Source organism: Alligator mississippiensis, chromosome 2 (genome assembly GCF_030867095.1).
Source record: "Alligator mississippiensis isolate rAllMis1 chromosome 2, rAllMis1, whole genome shotgun sequence".
In the NCBI taxonomy this organism is placed as follows: domain Eukaryota; kingdom Metazoa; phylum Chordata; order Crocodylia; family Alligatoridae; genus Alligator; species Alligator mississippiensis.
In genome coordinates this window covers 40,829,646-40,850,741 of record NC_081825.1, presented here as the reverse complement: position 1 = coordinate 40,850,741, position 21,096 = coordinate 40,829,646, and positions in this window count along the sequence as shown.

Sequence of the window (21,096 nt, the reverse complement as noted above, 5' to 3'; positions counted from 1 at the left end):
TCACATGTGGCCTAAATCATCAGATTTTTCTTGAAAATTATGTCATAATTTTTTCTGTTTTAAGCATATGATTCATCATACTGACCCTGGCAGGGGAAGTTCTGTTTGCAAATATTCTAAAGATATATCCAGCTGTGTATTTTAACCTATAGCAACAAGTTTATTTGTCATCAAATGTATTTGTAACATTAGCTGGAAGTTTCAGCTGAAATGATCCACAGTGAAATAGTTCACTATACTTACTACTTTTTTTTTTTAATTTGGTTGAAACAGTTTGCCAAGTTTGGAGCTCTAAAGACTTCTGCCTGTTAGAATCAGGCATAAGTAGGGATTTACTCAATTTGTGATTTCACGATTTTCACAGAAACTGCAAAAAGTTGTTTCTGTGATCACCATGAAAACTAGTGTTCCCTGCAATTTTGCTGTGGAATTGCTGGGAAAAAAAATTACTAAAAATATAATGCTGGCTCCCTTGTGGGAGCTAGAAGTTGCTAAGGCCCAGCCTCACAGCCCAGCAGGGCTGGGGAGAAGCCACCAGCATGAAGCGGAGCAGCCAAAATGGTGACAGTTGCCTCCTTCCTCTACTGCTGACTGGCTGAGAAGGCTGCTTTTTGTGTAGCCCTACCACTCTCCACCAATCAGCAGCAAGGGGTAGGGCTGCATGAAAGCCTTCTCAGCCAATCAGAGTTGAAGGGCAGGGCCACCAGGGCCCCTTAGCTAAGCAGTGGCACAGGGAAGCTTGCTGCAAAAAGACCACAAAAATGGTGCCAGGTGCCACGAGCGACCCACAGTTTTTACTTTGCCTCCATGCGCTGTATGTAGATCCCTGGGTATAAAGGATAGCAGATACATGGAATCTTTTTATTCACAACAAATGTACACAAAGCCTTGTTTCCCAAAATGCTGTAGAAACCAACAGCAGGCAGATTTCTTGCTCAACCCTCCTACTCCAGCAAGTTCAAGGCCCAAAAAGCTCAGTCTCTCTTTTCATATTCTGAGTTTCATTCACAAACTGTTCCTTCTGGATTTCTGCCTCTTATACGCAGCCCATAACCAATGTCCAGCATTTGCAACTATTAAATCTTCTGAGTTCCCACAGCTTAGCTCTTATCTGCCATGTAGCCTCCCAGTCTATCCTATGATGATTAGGGCACTTCTCTTTTTTAAGAAGCCCCTCCTCTTGGTTAGGTATGCCTAAAAGCTTTAGGGATTTTAGGTGGAGTGATGCCCATTTCATGAGCCTGGATTAGACATTGGTGGGAGACAGATATTGAGCTGCTTAGGCTAGGTTATGCCCAGAAAAAGAACTGTGGGCATCTATGAAACTCAGAAGTCAAACAGGAAGTCCCTGCTAAGTTGAATCACTTCTAGCAATAAGGTTTTTTGTTTTTTTTAATCACAGTTTTGGATGTAAATGCTTCAAATTAAGCCCTACTTTAGGTGCCTGAGTTCCTTATTGGAACTACCATTTAATCATACTGTGGGCATAAAAACCCTGACTACACCATACAAATAAGAAAAAACTATAAATTAAAAATCAGTTTGTTGGAGAAAAATATAGTTTTATATAGTTACAGCCTTCTGAGATTACATTTTTATTAATCTTGGGCATCACTTCCTGTCCAAAATTGAACAGGACTGACATGATAGTAGAACCTGTAAAGTTATGTACTGTTATATTTCATATTTTCATACTGTATATTTTTGGTATAACCTTACAATTCAGGAATAAAAACTGATTCACAGATGTGCATTTGTTATACAGCCTGTATTTCTGGATGTTCCTTCAACAAACTATTCTACGATAGCTTTATTGGAACTTGGCAACCCCAGAAAAGCCATAACAATATTTTTTTTTAAATTAAATAGGAAAAAGCAGTACTAAACTGCAGTATTAATTCTGAAAAGAGCTAGCAGGCAACAGATAGGCTCAAACCCAATTCTCTAACAGTCTTAAATATAAATAGTAATAGCAGGGAACAAAGCATTGTACACACAATAATAATAATATTCCTTTAGGTTTTGGTATATATTGTGCAATAAGCTCAATGCCTTATAACCAGCTTCGATGCTGACTGAATGCAAAACAGATTGCCCAAAATACCATAAGGGCTTTGTTATTTTGTTCATTTTGTGGTTGTTGTGGTAAAGTGTAAGTATGTTCACTGCACTGCTCACACAATACCAAAAAAAAGAATGCTTCTATAACTGATTGCTCAGACAAAGCTTCCTTTCCAGGAGCTGGTTAAGAAATAAAAGAGCAAACAAAGAAAAGAGTGCTGGGAGGAAGAAGTCAGGCTGAGCCAGCCAGGGACAATGCTGGAATCTGTATGTGAAGTGTTTAAAAGGGAGCACATGGTTGTTCATTAAGGTCACTATAAAAAAGGCAGGTGTCCTTGGTTTACCTATGAAGCTTAGGGTATTATGTCTCATGGTTGTGCCAGGGTTGACTAATGACTATGTAGTTTTGCCAATAGGTTAGACAATGTATTTGTATAGGATAGTTGGGATAGGGATGATCCTGCCTCATGCAGAGAATTGGACTAGATTACTTCTGGAGGTCCCTTCCAGCATTTCTGTTCTATGATTTACTATGTTCCAGTGTCAACCTTTCTATGTAAAGTACTTCAACTACAAATGTTTCTGACACAAAACCTTTTTATTATCATGTGTAAACAGTCCAAACATGATGTGTGTTTCATACAAGGAGCACTAATAGGCATGATTCTAAGTCTAGTGAATCTATAGAAAAGCTCCAATAGACTTCAGTAGCCTATGATTTATCTCAGTGGTTATCACCCTTTTTAGATTGAAGGCAACCCTCCATAATTTTTCTGAATTTAGCATCTATCCCAGTTGAGAATTGCTGTTGTACTGCCTCTGTTTACTTCGGTGGCTTTCAATGCTGAGTGTTGTCACCAGTGCCATAAGTCAGGTGGACCTGCCCCATATACTTTGTATGGAGCCACATCAGAAAGCAGTACAGCAAGAGTGGGTGCTTCTGCTTCCATTAGATACTAGAAACAGAGGTTCATGAATCAGTTCTACCTAGCAGCGGTGGTGACATGGCAGTCTAGAGATTTATCTTTGCATTTCCTATGTTTTGCTAAGCTGCCAGGCCACTATCACAGCATGTAACCCACATACCTCTTTTTCCCAAAGAAACATGCAGAGCTATACTAGAAGGTGCTGTGACAATAACAGGTGCCCCTGCCTGCATCAGGGTTATCAGATTTAGCCAACCATATTATCAGATCACCCTAATGCAAACAGGAACCCTAATGCTGTGTTCACTTCCCAATCGAGCTCTGCGTGAGGTGTATGGAGCAGTTTCACTTGGCCATAGCTATGATGGCAGAACCTCATGGCCTTGCCCCCTCACTGTGGCACCCCTGAAAAGGTATTACAGCAGCATGGTTGTTACCACACCCCAGTTTATAGGGATCATGAGATTTAATAAGCAGAATCATAGCTGTATGAGAAGAACTAACAAAAAACATTTGAGTGTGGAGCAATAGGCAACCTCTACAGACACTTTGTCTATCTCCCTAACTAAACTGAAGGAGCATCTCCCAACTCCCCTAGTCTCAAGTTAGGAAGTCTCTCTAAATTATAACTTCTATCACTACACAGTTGAGAACCACCAATTTAGCCCTTATATTATGTGCAATATAAACTCAATGTTTAAAGCTGAGTACATAAAAATTAGGCATATACTTTCTGCAAATTCAATATGAAAATTGAATCTTAGCTGCTAAAAATAAAATCTGAATGCTTATCTGCCAGTATGAGCATCCAAGTGCAGAATTTAATTGTTCTGTGCATTTCCTGTTTCACCCAGTTGCCACACCACTATAACAGCACTGTCCCACACAGCTCAGTTTCCTGCAGAAGCAAGCAGAGCTCAACCAGGAAACAGTGCAGCAAGAGCAGATGCTCCTGCCTGTATTAGGGTTATCAGACTGACCCACCTGATTCCCCTCAATCTGAAAAATGACTTTGTTTCAATGTTCTCTGAATTTTCTACATAACTTATAAATAGTGAAGTTTTCTTCAGAGCACTCTTCAATACACCGATTTGATTGCTCACTTAATAAACAACCATTTTAATATTTACTATTAATTGTTCAATGTGTGGCCATAGAACACCTTAATTACATAGTATTCAAACCCTGTTCTAAAGGCAGAATTATTAATTTCCTCATGGGATTTTCTATGATATATACCATCCATATGATATCTGAGTAATTCACAAATAATACTGACTTTATTTTCACAATTTCCTTATGATATTCTTAGACATAATCCCCATTTTATACATGAAAAACTGAAGAACAGGGAGAGTGAGATAAAAAGTGTCTACTAATTTTGAGTGTCCAATTTGAAAACCTGATTTTTCAGAGTATTTCGCATTGTATAGCATGTTTGATTTCAAAGTACAACTCCAAGTGACTTCAGCTATATCATTTGAATGCAGAATAATTCTTCAGTCAGACCCCAGGGGATCTTATAGTAGATGTTCAAAAGAAAATGAACTGATGACATGAAACACCAGCTATGATGAGTTTCATCTAAGTGAATTGACTAGGATCATACAGGAACCCTGTGGCAGAGTAGAGCTAGACCCAATACATCATTTCTGCATTCCCATACCTTCCTCCCACCACCTTCAGCAAGAACTGAGAACAAGGTTCTACAGATAACAGCCACCTTTGCTTCACAACCTTACTTACTTCCCAGAGTAGGATGCAGACATTCAAGACTGTATCTAGAAAACCAAATTAAGGTTGCACTAGAAATCTTAATTCAGGAATTTGCTAACTTCTGATTGCTTGACTTTTCTACCATAATGATGTTCTTTTAACATATGGCATTTTATGCTATGAATGTACTTCATGTATTATATCAAGTAAAAAACAACCCTTTTTTTCAAAACCATGATCTGACATGATATAAACTCAACAAAATGTCCCAGTTGTCAACCAGAATGACCTAGCTCAAGTCTGAGGCAGGCCAGTGCTAGGACATGGCTGCTGCCACCACCACCACTGCTTCTCCCCACCACCCAGCTGTGGTACAGGACAGGAAAGCTCCTGGCTGCTCAGCTGTGGCATAGGCAAAGCCACCTAGACCAGAGGCCACTGAAGCCCTAGCTCTATGGCCTGGATCAAACAGTTCTGCAGGTCAGATCAAGCCTGTGGGCCACAGGCTGCCAGCCCTTGTACCAGCTGATAGTGACCTGCCCTTTTAGCAGATGTGACTATTAGTATAATACCTGTAATACACCATGCTTTCCATTGACCAGCTCTGACTTCATATTTTATTATTATAATAAAAGAGAATCATTTGGAAAAATAAAGAGATCTTTTTAACTTTAGCACTGATGCTGTTTTCAAAGCATGGAGGTTTGCAGCCTCCTGTTAACAGTGCTTACAATTTTATAATCCATGATAAAAGGGAATGAAGTAATTTCACCATACTTTAAATGCTATAAAACTGGTGAACAAGATCAATGAGTATCACAACAACATATTATTGTTCATGCCTTTTTTTATAACTATGACAGTATTATACTGATTTTGTAAAAGATGAAATCTCTTACTTGTGTTTTACAACTTTTGTCCTGTGATCTAACGTCATGAAACATTAAGTTGCCCAGGAACAATTACTAAAGGTCCTAAATCAGTGTTATTAAATGAGTTTGATGACAGTATCAGAAGAAAATCATACCTGCCATCTTGTAATCAGCAACATATAACTTTAAAAATCCAATTAATTTCAACCACATCCCCATTAAATCTATTTATAGAAACTTTTTTTCAGCAAAACCTGGCAAATAGGATTAACAACCACAGATAAACTTTATTTCTCCAAATTGGAGGCCTCACACACAAAGTTAGCATTATACTTGAATGCTGGCTATTTGATAAAAATTAGTTTAGTGACCTCTAAGGGAAAAGTCAACTTGAGGAAACACTCATATGTAGCAGCCCATCATGTACAAAATTTCAAAAGCCTATATCAAGGGAAGCATTGCAACGCACTGTGTCAGATACAGAAGTGTCTGTACTATGAAAGGGTAATTATGGTTCATAAGGGATTTAAAGTTCCATTTTAAGCCTTGTGTAACTTCCTCTAACTTTGGTATTGAGTAAAACATATTTGCAAACTGGAATGAACAATAGGAACAAAGAACATTTTCCTAGGAATTAACGAATGAGAGGAGGATTAAATATATTTAATTACTACTTACTCATGGACTACTTTTGTTAATTGTTTTACTTAGTTTCTTATATGTTTTTGGCATCATTTATGATTCTGCCTTTTCCTTGCCCCATTTTCACCTGACAGGGCACTAATCCTCAGGTGGAGAATCTCAGTGAGATTCTGGGTGACAGCGACCACGAGCTGACCACCTTCACCATCTGCCATAAAGCTGGCAAGTCAGTCAGCAATACAGAAGTTCTTGACTTCAGGAAAGCTGACTTTGAAAAGCTCAGGAGGCTTGTCAGTGAGGCCCTAAGGAACCAGAACCCCAAGGAGAGGGGAGTTCAGGAAGAGTGATTTCTCCTTAAGGGAGCAATCCTAGATGCACAAGCTAAGGCTATTCCATCTCGGAGGAAAGGCAGCAAAAGGGCACAGCAGTCCCCTTGGCTCATCAAGGAACTAGCGGACCTCCTGCACCTAAAAAGAAAGACCTACAAAGGATGGAGGATGGGCTCCACCTCCAAAGAGGAATATTCTGCACTGGTCTGGACCTGTGGGGAGTGAACCAGGAAAGCCAAGGCTGCGATGGACTTCCAACTGGTCACAAGTATGAAGGACAATAAAAAGTCCTTTTTTAGATATGTGGGGAGCCAGAGGAAAAGCAAGCAAAACAATAGACCCCTGCTAAACCAGAAGGGAGAACTGATAACCGATGCCCAGGAAAAAGCCAACCGACTAAATAGGTACTTTGCGTCAGTCTTCCACCAGTCCCATGGGACACCCCTGACCATTATAGGACAGGGAGGTCAGGGTGAGGGAGATTCCTTGCCCTCCGTCAATGCTGACCTCGTGAAGGAACACCTTGAGAGGCTGGACACCTTCAAGTCAGCTGGCCCTGATAGCCTACACCCCAGGGCACTCAAGGAGCTGGCAAGCATCATAGCTCAGCCTCTGGCATGGATCTTCAAGAACTCCTGGTGCTCTGGTGAAGTGCCCAAAGACTGGAAGAAGGCCAATGTGGTGCCTATCTCAAGAAAGGGAGGAAAGTGGATCCGGCAAACTACAGGCCCATCAGCCTGACCTCTATCCCGGGGAAGGTCTTAGAAAGGATCATCAAAGAGGCCATTCTTAATGGACTAGCTGATGGCAACATCCTGAGGGATAGCCATCATGGGTTTGTTGCGGGTAGGTCTTGCTTGACCAATCTCATTTCCTTTTACAACCAGGTGACCTATCACTTGGACAAGGGGGAAGAGATGGATGTCATATATCCTGACTTTAAAAAAGCCTTCAATCTGGTATCCCATGATCCCCTCTTGGCAAAACTGGCTAACTGTGGCCTTGGGTCCACCATGATCCACTGGCTGGGGAATTGGCTCTGTGGTCAGACCCAGAGGGTGGTGGTTGACAGAAGTCAATCGTTGTGGTGCACTGTGACCAGTGGGGTCTCCCAAGGCTCTGTCCTTGGACCTATTTTGTTCAACATCTTCATTAACAATGTAGACACTGGTATCAGTAGCAGACTGGCCAAGTTCACCGATGGTACCAAACTTTGGGCTAAAGCATCCATACCTGAGGACAGGAGGGTGATCCAGGCTTACCCTTACAGGCCCAGAAAATGGGCTGACAAGAACCTGATGGTGTTTAACACTGAAAAATGCAAATTTCTTCACCTTGGGAGGAAAAACTTGTAGCATGCTTATAGGCTTGGCAGTGCTACGCTGGCTAGCACTACGGATGAAAGGGACTTGGGGGTCATGATTGACCACAAGATGAACACAAGCCTTCAGTGCGATGCTGCAGCAAGTACAGTGACCAAAACTCTGGCTTGCATCCATAGATGCTTCTCAAGCAAATCCTGGGATGTCATTCTCCCTGTCATTGTACCTGGCCTTGGTGAGGCCGCAGCTGGAGTACTGAGTCCAGTTTTGGGCTTCACAATTCAAAAAGGATGTGGGGAAGCTTGAGAGAGTCCAGAGAAGAGCCACACACATAATCAGAGGTTAGGAAAACAAACCTCATGATGAAAGGCTGAGAGCTATTGGACTCTTCAGCCTGGAAAAGCACAGGCTCAGGGGTGATCTGATAGCCATCTATAAGTTTATAAGGGTGTTCACCAGGATCTGGGGGAACATTTGTTCACCAGAGCACCCCAAGGGATGACAAGGTCAAATGGTTATAAACTTCTCCAGGGCCATTTCAGGTCGGACATAAGGAAGAACTTCTTTACTGTCCGAGCCCCCAAGGTCTGGCAGGCCCCCAAGGCCTGCCATTGAAGGTGGTTCAATGATCCTATGACCCCAGCTGACTTCCTGCCACTGGGGCAGGGGGCTGGACTTGATGATTGTTCAGGGTCCCTTCCAGCCCTAATGTCTATGAAATCTATGAAATAGTAGCTTTGTGTTTCTCCAGACACAGGGCTGGCAATTATGGCTGGTTGTTAGCACACAACAGCAAGATTTAGGAGAGGCTCTTCATTTTCTCCCTGCATTCCATTAGCATTACAGGCCATTCAATATCTAACCCTTAGCTATCTGATTCCTTTTATAGCTTAAGTAATTAACTAATTAAACAGGTATAGTTGATCCAGGTTTTTTTTCCCCTCAACATTTTGCCACAACTTTCAAAAGTTTCACATAAAATATTTGTTTTCATAAGAAAAATAATAAGTTTTCATTGAAAAGACTGAAAACCACCAGATATTTTTATGGTCCTTAAAATGCATTTGAATTGTAAGGAAGAAACTTCAGTTCTTAAGGGTTTCAGATAAACTGAAAATGCCTAAAACCGATGGGAATAAAAACATACATTGTCAGTGAAGTTTTTTGTAGAAATAAAATAATTTGCTAACAATCTCTGTATGTTGGTATAAATGCAGACACAATTTATTCAAACTTACATTTATAGGTTGTTGCTAGATATTGGAAACCAGGTTGAAGCCAGCTAACAATGGGAGAAAAATTGTAAAGTATTAAATACTTGAACTGTTATGTGAATAAAAATCCCTAAACCTAGAGACTGCTACTTTATTTCAAATGACAGTTAAATAGTTTCCTGCAAAGTCAATAAGGGATCATTATGGATTCACTAAAGGACAACAGAGGAAATTAAAAACAAAGAACTCTGGAAAAAGTGGATTCTTTCCTTGATTAAGATGTAGGTACATGACAAACAGAAGCTATTATATAGTTTCACTTTCTTTCCAGAATAGGCATAACCTTGTAGCTACATTCAGAAAATATTTTTTCTCAAGTATTCTAGCAGCACTAGGGGCTGGATGATACAACACAGCCATGTCTTTGATCCCCTGATCTAGTGGGTTATAAAAATATAAGCATTTAAAGTAGAATTTTTTTCTGTCCAGTTTTTTTTTTTCTTCTTGCAACAGGGGACTGCTTACGGCCCCTGTTCCAAGGGTCAGAAGAGATGGAGGAGTACTCACCTGGGGTGAACCTGTCCCACTTCTCCTGTGCCCTGTGACATCAGACACCAAAGGGAATCCTGACAACATGGAGGTCCGCCACCGGAGCCAGTGCTGATTGGCTGTCAACCCAGAAGACTCTGCTGAAAAGACAGCTGGCAGTGAGTTTTTCCCCAGAGAAGCAGCTGGAGTGAGCTGCTGAGAGTCTGTGCACAGAGGACTAATAATGAAGGTGACACCGACTGAGCGAGAAAAGCCTAGGGGGACCCTGATGGACTTGAAGCTGTGATGAGTCACCCCAGGAAGGAGAAGCCTGGGGAGGGGTGCTGGGATAAACTGACCAGCCAGTGACCTAGAGCCCTGGAAGAAGGGACTATGTAAATAAAAACTGGAACACTCGCTGGACCAGAGGGATGAGGCTAGAGAGTCAATCAGCTTCCCAGGGAGCCCTGGGATTGGCTAGTCCCCCCATGGTTCTATTACGGGGGTACACAGGCCCCAAAACTCAGACAAATATATACATGGGAGGCCTTGGTAAGGGTGTTCCCTTTTTTATCTGAGAACTTGGGAAGGAAGAGAAACCCCACCTCAAAGAATTGAGATTTGTCAAAGTGGGTAAAGACAGGGTATGCCCACTGAGAAAGTAAGCAGGGCTAAAGATCCTCACACCTGAGAAAGAGAGGCTTGTTTGAAAGGAGCAAATCTAATTTAATACAGGTCAGGGTTGGTGTAGGGGAAGCAGAGCCCTGTGGAAGAAGCCGTAGCACCAACCTTCCATCACCGTACTAGCAGCTGTCATCCTCTTTTCTAAGTCATCTTTCTTCTAATAAGGCGTGGTGGGAAAATGAGGAAGACGGTAATAAGAATGGTGGGTGCCAAGATGAACACCTGCCTACACTTCTTTTTACCTTTTTTTAAGAACTGTGGTACAGTTAAGCAAAGAGATGTACAGGATTGAATGAAAATGTCATTGGTGTCCACTTCCAAAATCAATAAGAACTAATTAATTATTCAACTCCCTGGAAAAATTTGGCATATGTAAAGTAGATATATTATTATAGCATAAGATAACAAGCTGATTAATTCTAGTTAAGACAGAAGATCTCTGTTATGGTTGTCTGTATTTAGGAGGCTTCTGATAACACTGGCCTGGTTTAAAAGTATTAAACCACATACCTTCATAAAAAGGATATTACAAGTTTCAGAAGCCCAATGAAAGCCAGATTCAGGAGCTTACAAATTCTGGATGTTAAATACCTCTAATTCACTTTTCCCATCTCAATACAAAAGACAAGATAGAAGGGAAAATTTTAACATGAATATATTAATTTTCATGCAACATTGAAGCTAAAAAATAAGTACACAGAAATCAGGAGGTGCCAATAGTTAGAGATAAGCTTTCAGTCTTGGCCTCCCCTCTTTGTGCAAATGTTTCTCTTTGTATTATTATAAATTGCTTATCAAATACAAATGGGTAGCAGATGAACTGGAATCTTTTCTAAAAGTACTAAGATCTGCAGGAAGTATATTTATTTAACATAGGAGTGTCATGTGCATAAAATACAACACTTAAAAGCCTTTGCTATATGACTTTAGACACCTCTTTATAACTGTTTCTTTTGCCACTTTTGTCTTCTCTAGCTTGAGAGTTCCTTGTGACAAAAAGTGACTTTTGCTATTAATCTGAACAGGAACTAGCACAACAGGATTATTATCTGAATCAGGGTTTCTAGAATCATAGAAAGTCAGGGTAGGAAGGGACCTCAGAAGGTCATCTAGTCCAGCTTGCTGCCCAAAGCAGGACCATCCCCAACTAGTTCATCCCAGCCAAAGTTCTGTCTACCTGGGTTTTGAAAACCTCCAAGGGTGAAGCTTCCACCACCTCTCTGGGTAACCTGTTCTAGTGTTTAACTACCCTCCCAGTGAGAAAATTATTCTTAATATCTAACCTAAACTTCCCTTGCTGCAACTTGAGACCATTGCTCCTTGTTCTGTCATCTGCCACCACTGAGAACAGACCAGCTCCATCCTCTTTGGAACCACCCTTTAGGTAGTTGAAGGCTGCTATTAAATCCTCCCCTCAGTCTTCTCTAGACTAAATAAGCCCAGTTTCCTCAGTCTTTCCTCAGAAGTCATGTGCCCCAGCCCCCTCACCATTTTTGTTGCCCTCCACTGGCCACTCTCCAATTTGTCCACAACCTTTCTGTAGTGGAGGGGCCCAGAACTGAACACAGTACTCCAGATGTGTCCTCACCAATGCTGAATAGAAGGGAATAATCACTTCCCTTGACCTGCTGCCAACACACCTACCGATCCAGCCCAGCATGTCATTAACTTTCTTAGCAACAAGCGCACACTGCTGGTTCATATTCAGCTTATTGTCCACTGTAACCCCCAGGCTGTTTTCTGCAGAGCAGCTGCCCAGCCAGTCAGTTCCCAGCCTGTACTGGTGCATGGGATTATTCTGTCTTCAGTGCAGGACTTTGCATTTGTTCTTGTTAAACCTCATGAGATTCCTTTTGGCCCAATCCGCTAATTTGCCTAGGTCATTCTGAATCCTAGCCCTACCCTCCAGTGTATCTACTACTCCCCGCAGCTTGGTGTTATCTGCAAACTTACTGAGGGTGCACTCTATGCCATCTTGCAGGTCATTGATGAAAACATTGAACAAAACTGGCCCCAGGACTGACCCCTGGGGCACTCCACTTAATACCAGCTGCCAACTGTGCGGGCCGGGCCCTGAGCCCGCCCTCATCGCCATGTGTGGCGGTGATTCCGATCCCACTCTGGCCACCATGGGCAAGCCAGGGGCAAACCGGGGTCGTACCGGACCCGTCTCCGGTGCACGCGGGCTGTGGCCGGCAGCCCAGACACGCAGGGTGGGAGAGAGCCACGAAGCGGTTTTGCGCACGTGAGTTAGAATTAGTCACGGAGGCATAATGGTTGATTGAAAAGATTGTTTACTTACACCCAAAGATGGTATCGGTGTAGGCTGGACAAGTTTCCAGGCACAGCTCCCGCTTGAACCCTCGTTAGAGGATTCTGACAAAACGATTGCTCCCACGGAGTTTGCTAGGCGCCGCGGGTTTGGTAAGTTGGGTTCGAAAATCTCCCCAGAGTTATTCAGGCTCCGTGGGTCCAATAAGTTTTCCCCGGAGTTTGCTAGGCTCCGCGGGGTCTGAAATTACAGGAAAGGGATACGTCCAGGGATTGCGCTCGGTGACGGGGAGAGGCGAGAAGCGAAAGCTCCGTAGGCTCGGTTCTATTGCTTCTCTTGCCTGCTTAGGGGAGGTGCATCGGGTCTGCGAGGGTCCACAGTGCTTGGAAATCTTCACACAGAATCTCTCTCTCTTCCTCCCTCCTCCGGCTTGGGCAGAAACTATCCAAGCCTTTTGTACGGCTAGCAAGCCAATCGCTAGCCGCCACGTGTGCCTAAATTAGGAATTGGCCAATAACATGGCGCGGATCCTAATACAAATGGAGGGAACTTCTTTGCAACGTGTATCACTACAGTGCAAGAAAGAGATGCACACTGCAAAGAAGCTGCAATCTGGCGGGAAATCCCCCGCTGCACCAGAGTTCTCTAGCAACAGAGACCTCCACCGTGCAAAGAAAGCGACAAATTTGGCGGGAAATAATTTAGCTGTGCCGAAGCACACACACAAACAAAAAATCACAACTTTGGGTTGTGACACCAACTAGACATCAAGTCACTGATTACTACTCTCTGAGCCCAATGCTCCAGTCAGTTTTCTATTTACCTTACAGACCATTCATCCAGCCCGTACTTCCTTAGCTTGCCTGTGAGAATGTTGTGGGAAATCACATCAGAAGTCTTGTTAAAATCAAGGTACACCACATCCACCAGTCTTCCTTCTGATCTTTTCAGCTTATTTCCACAATGTGTTTGGGGAGGGAAGAGAAGCACCCTGTGACAGAAGTGGAGGCAGGAAGGCTGCAGGGGGAAGAAGTGGAAAGGCCAGAAAGCAAGCGGGGCACCTAACCCCCCAGAGCCACTATTTTCCCTGGTATAACAGTGAGAGGGGGACAAATTTGAGACAAGCTTCTGATAATTAGGTTCTACATCTGGAAAATTATAACAAATTTATAAATTCTCCATATATGGAATCTAATTATTGGGGGGTTATCTTATATTCAGGGTCATCTTATAGTCAAGTAAAAATGGTAGATCAATTTACTTGTTAATTTGCCATTATATATTTTGTCTATATATTGTATTTGCTATATATATATATATATATATATACAAATATATAATATATAATATGTATTATATACAAATATATAATGGCAAATATATAATGGCAAATTTTTTATATATATATATATATATATTTATATATATATATATATATTAGTAAATTTAAAACCTGTAAGGCAAGCAAGAAAACTGAACAAAAACTGAAAAATAAAAACTGGAACAGAATAAAAAATGAAAAATGCTTAGCATAACAAAAAGTGAGCAAGATCATAAACAAAACTGAAATTGCACTGGTTTACACAGCCCACAATTAGGACTGTGCTGCTACAGACTCTGTTAGCTAATTTGAGGGTAGCTGTGTCTATATAAGCTGCAATTATCCTTTCCAATTGTTGCACAAATATACCCTTTGACCCGCAACTCCCTTGCACCTAGAGCAGAAAAAAGCAAGGAGCATGCACTACCAGAAGTGCTTCAAATAACTGTGTCAGTGGGCTAAAAACAGTTCTGCCTGGGCATCACTATGGATAGGCAAGTTCTTCCATAATATACCAAGAACCAAAGCCTAGAGCAGGTCTTTTTAACAGACTTGCAGAATTCTAGTATCAGGCAATTCCAATGTGGACACATATATGCAACCATACTTAGAGATGGTTCTCTAGTGTGGATGCTCAGAGACATGCTTAATATGCTTAGTTTTGCATCCAGAGAGACCAGGTCACCTTCAGGCCTCCCAGTACGCTTAAGAAGACCTTTCAGTCATCTAAAGCCAGTAAAGATCAAGGGCACATTTCCAACATGTCATCATTTCCAGCAGATTGCTTTTGTTTTTAAGTTTTTGTTTTTGCTTTAACTGAAATTTTGCTTAAGCTAACATTAATAGTCCATTAAACATTTCTTAATCCTTTATAAGTGAACACTTAGGAGAGGAGATTCAAGTTATCTTTAAACCTTGGACAACTTAAAGTAGGCAGAGGAGTATGACTAGGCTAGGCAGGAAGGGGGAGCAGGGGCAGGGGGCCAGGCAGGGGAGGGCCTTTCCCCTAGAGTGGTGCTTACCATGTGGCCGAGGCTGGCATGAGTGGGAGCTCTGTGAGGTCGCAGCTGTCAGCGATGGTGTGCAGCTCCAGGTGGTGTTCTCAGACAGTGGGGCATGGCGAGTGGGCACCCAGTCAGTGGCCGCCCTGGGAAAGAGCTGGTGCTGCTAGCAATGGGCTGTGTCATAGCCCGCCATGCCTTGGGGTGGAGGCTGGGTCTTCAGTTTTGGTGTGGCAGGCACTGACCTGGACTCCCCAAGCTGCTGGCGGAGGGTGCAGCTGGGAAGCTGAGTAGGAAGGGGTGCTGGACACCAGAGGGGTCCTCCCCTGGTCATGTGTCACCAGGGGTGCCAAGCTGGGGCAGGGCCTTAGGCAGGCTACCCACGCTGCTATAGACAGCACAGCTGTGGCCTGGGTCCTATGGCATGACTGTGCCTACAAGTCCTTGATCTTTATGCAGCTCTGCCGTGCCAACCGGTCATGCTCATGGTCCCACATCCAAGCTGTCAGTGCCTCATAGATGTGGGTGTTGGAGCATCCACCCCTCTCAAACTGGTGCTGCACCTCTGCCTCACCCCACAGTGCCATGAGGTCACCAGTTTCCTCTATGGACTAGGTGGAACCCCAGGTAGTGGGCATGGAAGTGGGCATGGCTGCAGATGAGCAGGACACCATCATGGGTCCTTCGCTGGTTCTCTGGGACCCTGTGTGGCTGTTCCTGTGCTGCTGGGCCTGGATAGTTGCCTGCAGGGTGCAGTGCAGGGGGCCCGACATGGGACAGGCAGCCACATCGAAGAGGCACTGCCCCATAGCACCTGCGATCTCAGGCTGCTGGGGGTGGGTTGCAGCAGGTGGAGCTGGACCTGGCATCCAGAAACTGCCTGCAGCTGGGCCTAGGGGCTGGTAGGCCTGGCTTGAGCCTGCAGAAGCCTGGAGCAGCCTACAGGCCGGTGAGTAGCTGTCAGCTGTGTAGCAGTATGCTGCAAGGCAGCAGTGCTGGGGTACAGGCAGGCTACAGCAGCTGACCTGTGGCCTGCCAGGGTGACACAGAGGCCTGGAGTGGCCTCAGGCTCCCTGCTGGTGAGTCCCAGGGCTCTGAGTGGCTGCAGGATTTTAAAGGCCTGAGGCAGGGGCTGCCATAGAGGCAGCTCAACCCTGGGGCCAAAGAGGCTCCCAGCCCAGAGCCCTGAAGCCAGCCCCTTAGTGTCAGGGCTGACTCGGGAGTCAACTTATTCCTGGGTCACGTCTACAAGTGTGTAACTAATTGCATGTAAATTTGCTACCTGCATTTGCAAGAATGAAATTTACTTGTGGCTAGGGGTTTTTTACTGTGTAGTAAGCAAGCGCATGTGTAGATGTGCGTGCTTATTGTGCCGTAAACTACACTATTGCACAGTTAAGCATCTCGTGTAGTAGACGTGCCTCTTATGTCGCAGTCCTATTACCTAATATAAACTATAGAAGAAAGAGAAGGAAAAAATAGCAGGGAAGTGGAAAGACTAAGAGGGAGATAATGGAGAGATGAGCTCCAACTCCACCAGTCTGTGAATTTTTCCCTAGTATAAACTATTACGAACACGATTGACTTTTTTGTGTTGGAAGTTGCTGCTCTTTAGACAATAATAGGCAGAGAATGTGATATTACTCTGGTTTATCAATTACATTATTCAACAATCATCTCTGCAATTACAAACATCACCCATAATGATTCACTACCTCTGCATGGCATAGTAAATATGGAATTCATGCACACTGTAAAGGGTAAAGTAAAGCAATGAGTGTTCACAATGCCAAATAATTTTGCCAGCAATTCCATTTAATCCAAATTGTTTACAGTGCAAGCAATTCAACGAAACATGGTGGACTGTCACAAAGGTGTTTCAACTTCTTATGCCACCAAAGGTAACTGGCTTCAGAAAGAGTGCAAATATAGAGGATCTTCTGCACATGAACAAACCAACCCAGAACAGGCAGTCTGCAGAAATTATAGGAAACAGTTTTCTGAAGATTCATTGCCTGAAAGTCCATCCACAGAACCTACTTCAAAACCTGTCAAGCTCAATAGAAGTATTACAAATAGTTTCCACTTTTCTTTGAACACGTTCTCAAAAGCATGGAAGCACTAAAGTTAATCTTCCAGCCAAAGTGGAAAAATAGCATGTCATGCCAAAAAGAAGCAAGCCATGGTTCTGCAGGATGGCCAAAATTTGAACCATCTGGTCCCTGGTTTGACTTCTAATTAACAGCAGACACACTGGGAAAAGCCATCATGCTTAATTTTGTTGGCCTGGATCAAAGACCTAGTCATGTGGTGAGGAATGGTTGTTCAAAAATGGTGGTACTGGAACAACAGTTATGGAAGCTCTTCAAACCAGAGACACTAAAGACCCAGAGAGACAGAGCCAGGAGAACTAAAATAAAAAAGAACATTGCATGTTCCAGGAAGTCAGAGCAAGCTACTACCTCTCTCCTTACAGGGTGCCATGCCCTTGGCACACCAGGGCAATCCAACATTCACTGCAAAAAGTTTTCTAGGAGTTATCCCAGATAGACTCCACCTCTTTTCTATTGGAATGGCACCTGTTTTCCCATCATACTTGCCATAGGTAGTCACCAGTTCTAGCAGGGAGTTTGTCATGCTCAGTGCAGGAATTTACTTGGACAGCTCCATTGCCAAATGCCCTGGCTCAGAGGCAGCAAGAACCTTAGGAGCAACAGAAATTGTAAAGTAGATCAGAACTGCGTGCCTATGCTGTGGAATGCTGCCTTCTCTCTAGGGCCTGCAAGCCACAAGCTGCTCTCCCTCTGCCGCTGGTGGCTCAGCAGCATCCCATGGCCCCCCCTTTGAGGTCTCCTCATTAGATGCCTCTACTGCAGAGCTCTGCCCTACCTCAGGTATTTCCTTCCACTTCTCCCAGATGTGGACTTCTCTCCTATCCCCGGGGTCTGTTTGCCACCACTTTCTCCCATGTAACCCTCTTCCCCCGTTATGTCCTGCCTCTCAGGGTCCTCCACCTCCAGCCATTCCACAACCCACCTTTTCATGGCCGTGGTCCCCCAGCGGTCCTTGCTGATCTGTAGGGTCATGATGCTCTGGAAGCAGTACATTGGAAACTCCCATGCCATAGCCAGCCTGCCACCAGTGTTCGCTGCCTCTCCTATGGTGAGTGATGGGGGGATCTATGGAGGGCTGTCTCTTCCCCCTTCACATCACACCTCCAGTGTCAGCCAGAACCAGAAGTTTCAGTGGAAGGTGAAGAGACAGGGATCATGAAATAACTTTCCAAGAGAGGGATGTTTTTTCCCAATCTGCATTGTTAATGGTTGGCCTGTTTCCTGAAGCTGGAGAGCATAGCTGGTCTGCACAGGACTTGCCCACGCATCACTCTTTCCTTTACTGACTGTCTAATGCACTGAGTTAGAACTAGAGGGATCCGAGTCTCCTTTTTTGGCTACCTATTAAAGAAATAGTTAATAACCTTTCCAAACTCTGATCAGTTTTCAATTGAAATTGAACCATAGATGACTTAACTTCATGCAGAATATTCAAACTTGGGGCTTGACCACCTGATAGAGCCCAACATAGAGTGAAGGCAAATTACCCATGCCAGTTTGTACCAGCTGTGGAGTTAGGCCCTCTTCTCAATGTTTACTTAATTTTCCCCTAAGGAAAGTTTTGATTGTATAAATGTGCTCATCTTTTATTCAGTTATGGGAATATATTGCCACAAGTTATTATTTGTAAATTTGCTTAAGCGTACATATATCTGGAAAGAATTAAGTTTTGTATTTCCTTAACATAGATCACAGTGGGACTAACTTTGAAATGATAGTGGTAATATCTTGTAGCAGCATTCAGATAGTGATATGGGTTCTTTATAAGTCAGCAAAACTTATATCTCTTTGCCTAAGGAACACTGGTAATATTGAGTGAATATCCAGTCTCTGTTCAGATATTCAGCAAAATCAATGTTTTCAAATTATTTTGAAGTGCAGAGAGTAGCATGTCTATGAAATATTTATGAGAAAGCACATCATGTCTATAGCCATTCTAGTCTGACTGCAACATATGGTTTATAAATTGAAACAGGTGTGGGAGAACAGGTGGTCACAGCCATGCAAGGGTATAGCTAGACTTTACTGTAGGGAGACAAAAATGATAAAGTATCTCAGTTGGCTTACAGGGCAATTTGCATATTTGATGGCAATCAAAGTTTTTCACAGGGGCAAATCGAAGTGTTAGTGGTTTTGTAGCAAACTTACTTTGTACAATAAAACATATGGCAACAATGAAATTAATGATTTCATCACCCACTAAAATGCTTGTATTGTATTCTCTGTGGTAAATCTTTGTCAGAATATGTTATAGTGGGTTATATTAATTTGGAAAAATTAAGTCTCCAGTCTTTACTTTCACAGGAATTTGAACCATCTGGATAAAAACATGATATGGAAAAGAACTTTTTAGGAATCAGACCAGGGTAGAGTCAACTAGACATCAACCAAATTCTAATGATAGTGCAACATTCTACTGCCAACAAAGGCTGTCTACACACATTCAAATAATTTGGGAGAATTCTCCCAGGTTTTTTTCTTCTGGTAGAGAAAGTTAGTCAGAGCTGTGTGTACAGACAGTCAAATGCTGAGGCCCTGAAAAGTGGAGAGTTTTAAGTGCTGACTGTGCAGACTGGGGGAGGGCTGCACATGTATGTCAGTGTACTCTGAAGGGTCCCTTAGTCTACATGGCAACAGACTGCAGCATTGTATAGGACAACCTTGATTGGCTGGCCCAGACTGCCCACAGTCAGCCTGTTTTCCTGCAACACAATGTGGGGACTGTGAAAACAATGTGTCCTGCTCCATGCTGGAGCAGAAGAGTCCAGCAAGCAATACACTGTCTCCCTATGTTCTCTTCTGATGACTATGTTCTCTTCTGAGAGAAGTCACAGCATTTACAGACATTGGCTGCCCCAGGAAAAACTCTTTTTGAAGTAATTTAACCCTGGTTGTTCCAGGTTATTTTTCTTCTGGAGCAGTCATTTTTACTGTAGAAGAAAATCCTGAACATCTGTACACTTGTATGTTCTCCTGGGAGAGCAGCAACTGTCACAGGAGAAATTGAGTATCTGTAGAAAGCCCAAAACTACTGGTGACCGATACCAAGAAATGTTAGCTGATATTGATCTGTGACCATATTCATCTGAACATTGGACTACCCCACCATCAACTTCTATTCAAACAATTGACTATAAGAGTGCGTCCAGATGAGCACACACATATGCTATGCAGCACCACAGATCCATTTACAGCACCAGAAAATGCTCATGCAGCACATGCAGGCATTCACCACATTGCTAATATGTAGCATGGCAGCTTTTTTGACATTGGGAGATCTGTGCGTCAAAAAAACTTGTGGCAGAAAAAAGTGGGGTGGCGCATGTGGCAGTAGCATACACCACCTGAAACTGGGGCCTGGCTAGCTAGAGCCATGTTCTGGCTGCCAACCAGGCTCTGTGCACCAGATCTCCACTGCTGAAGCCCCAGGAAGCCCCCAGGACCCCAGGTAAGGCTGCTAGGGCCAGCCCAGGTGCTAGCCCCAGGCTCCCCTATCCCACCCAGGGCAACTTGCTGTGCACTCATTCCCAGGGGACAAGTAGCAGTGGCACAACTATGTGGCCTGCAGTATGGCTGAAACACCACTGTTAAGGGGATCAGTCCAAGGCCCTTGAAGGACCATTTTTACACTCAAATAGATTTTAAGTTGTCCACTGGCTCACAGACCTCATACTTCCATCTGCACAGGACAAGTTTCACCCTTTAAGTGCATTTTCCAATATTAAGCAATGAACATTTTACACAGCCTTAGTATAAACCCCTGTGCACATAAATTAATCCCTGGAATGGTTCAGTAGTTGTCTATAAAATAACAAAAAAAAAAACCCAGACAGATTGGGAATAAGAAATAACACATTATCACTTCTGGGAACACACGTAGACATTGATGCTAAAGTGCAATACATTAAATGAGCACAAATATTCTTTTAAACTATATTTGGGCTCTGTATGTATATTCTAAAAACTCAAGAATATAGGGTCGTTCACATAAATTACAGTGACTCTAAGTCTGACTCTTAGAGCAGCTGAATTCCCACAACCTCACTAACATCAAAGTAGAACTCTGAAGTTATTTGTGCTTACTTTAAAGTATT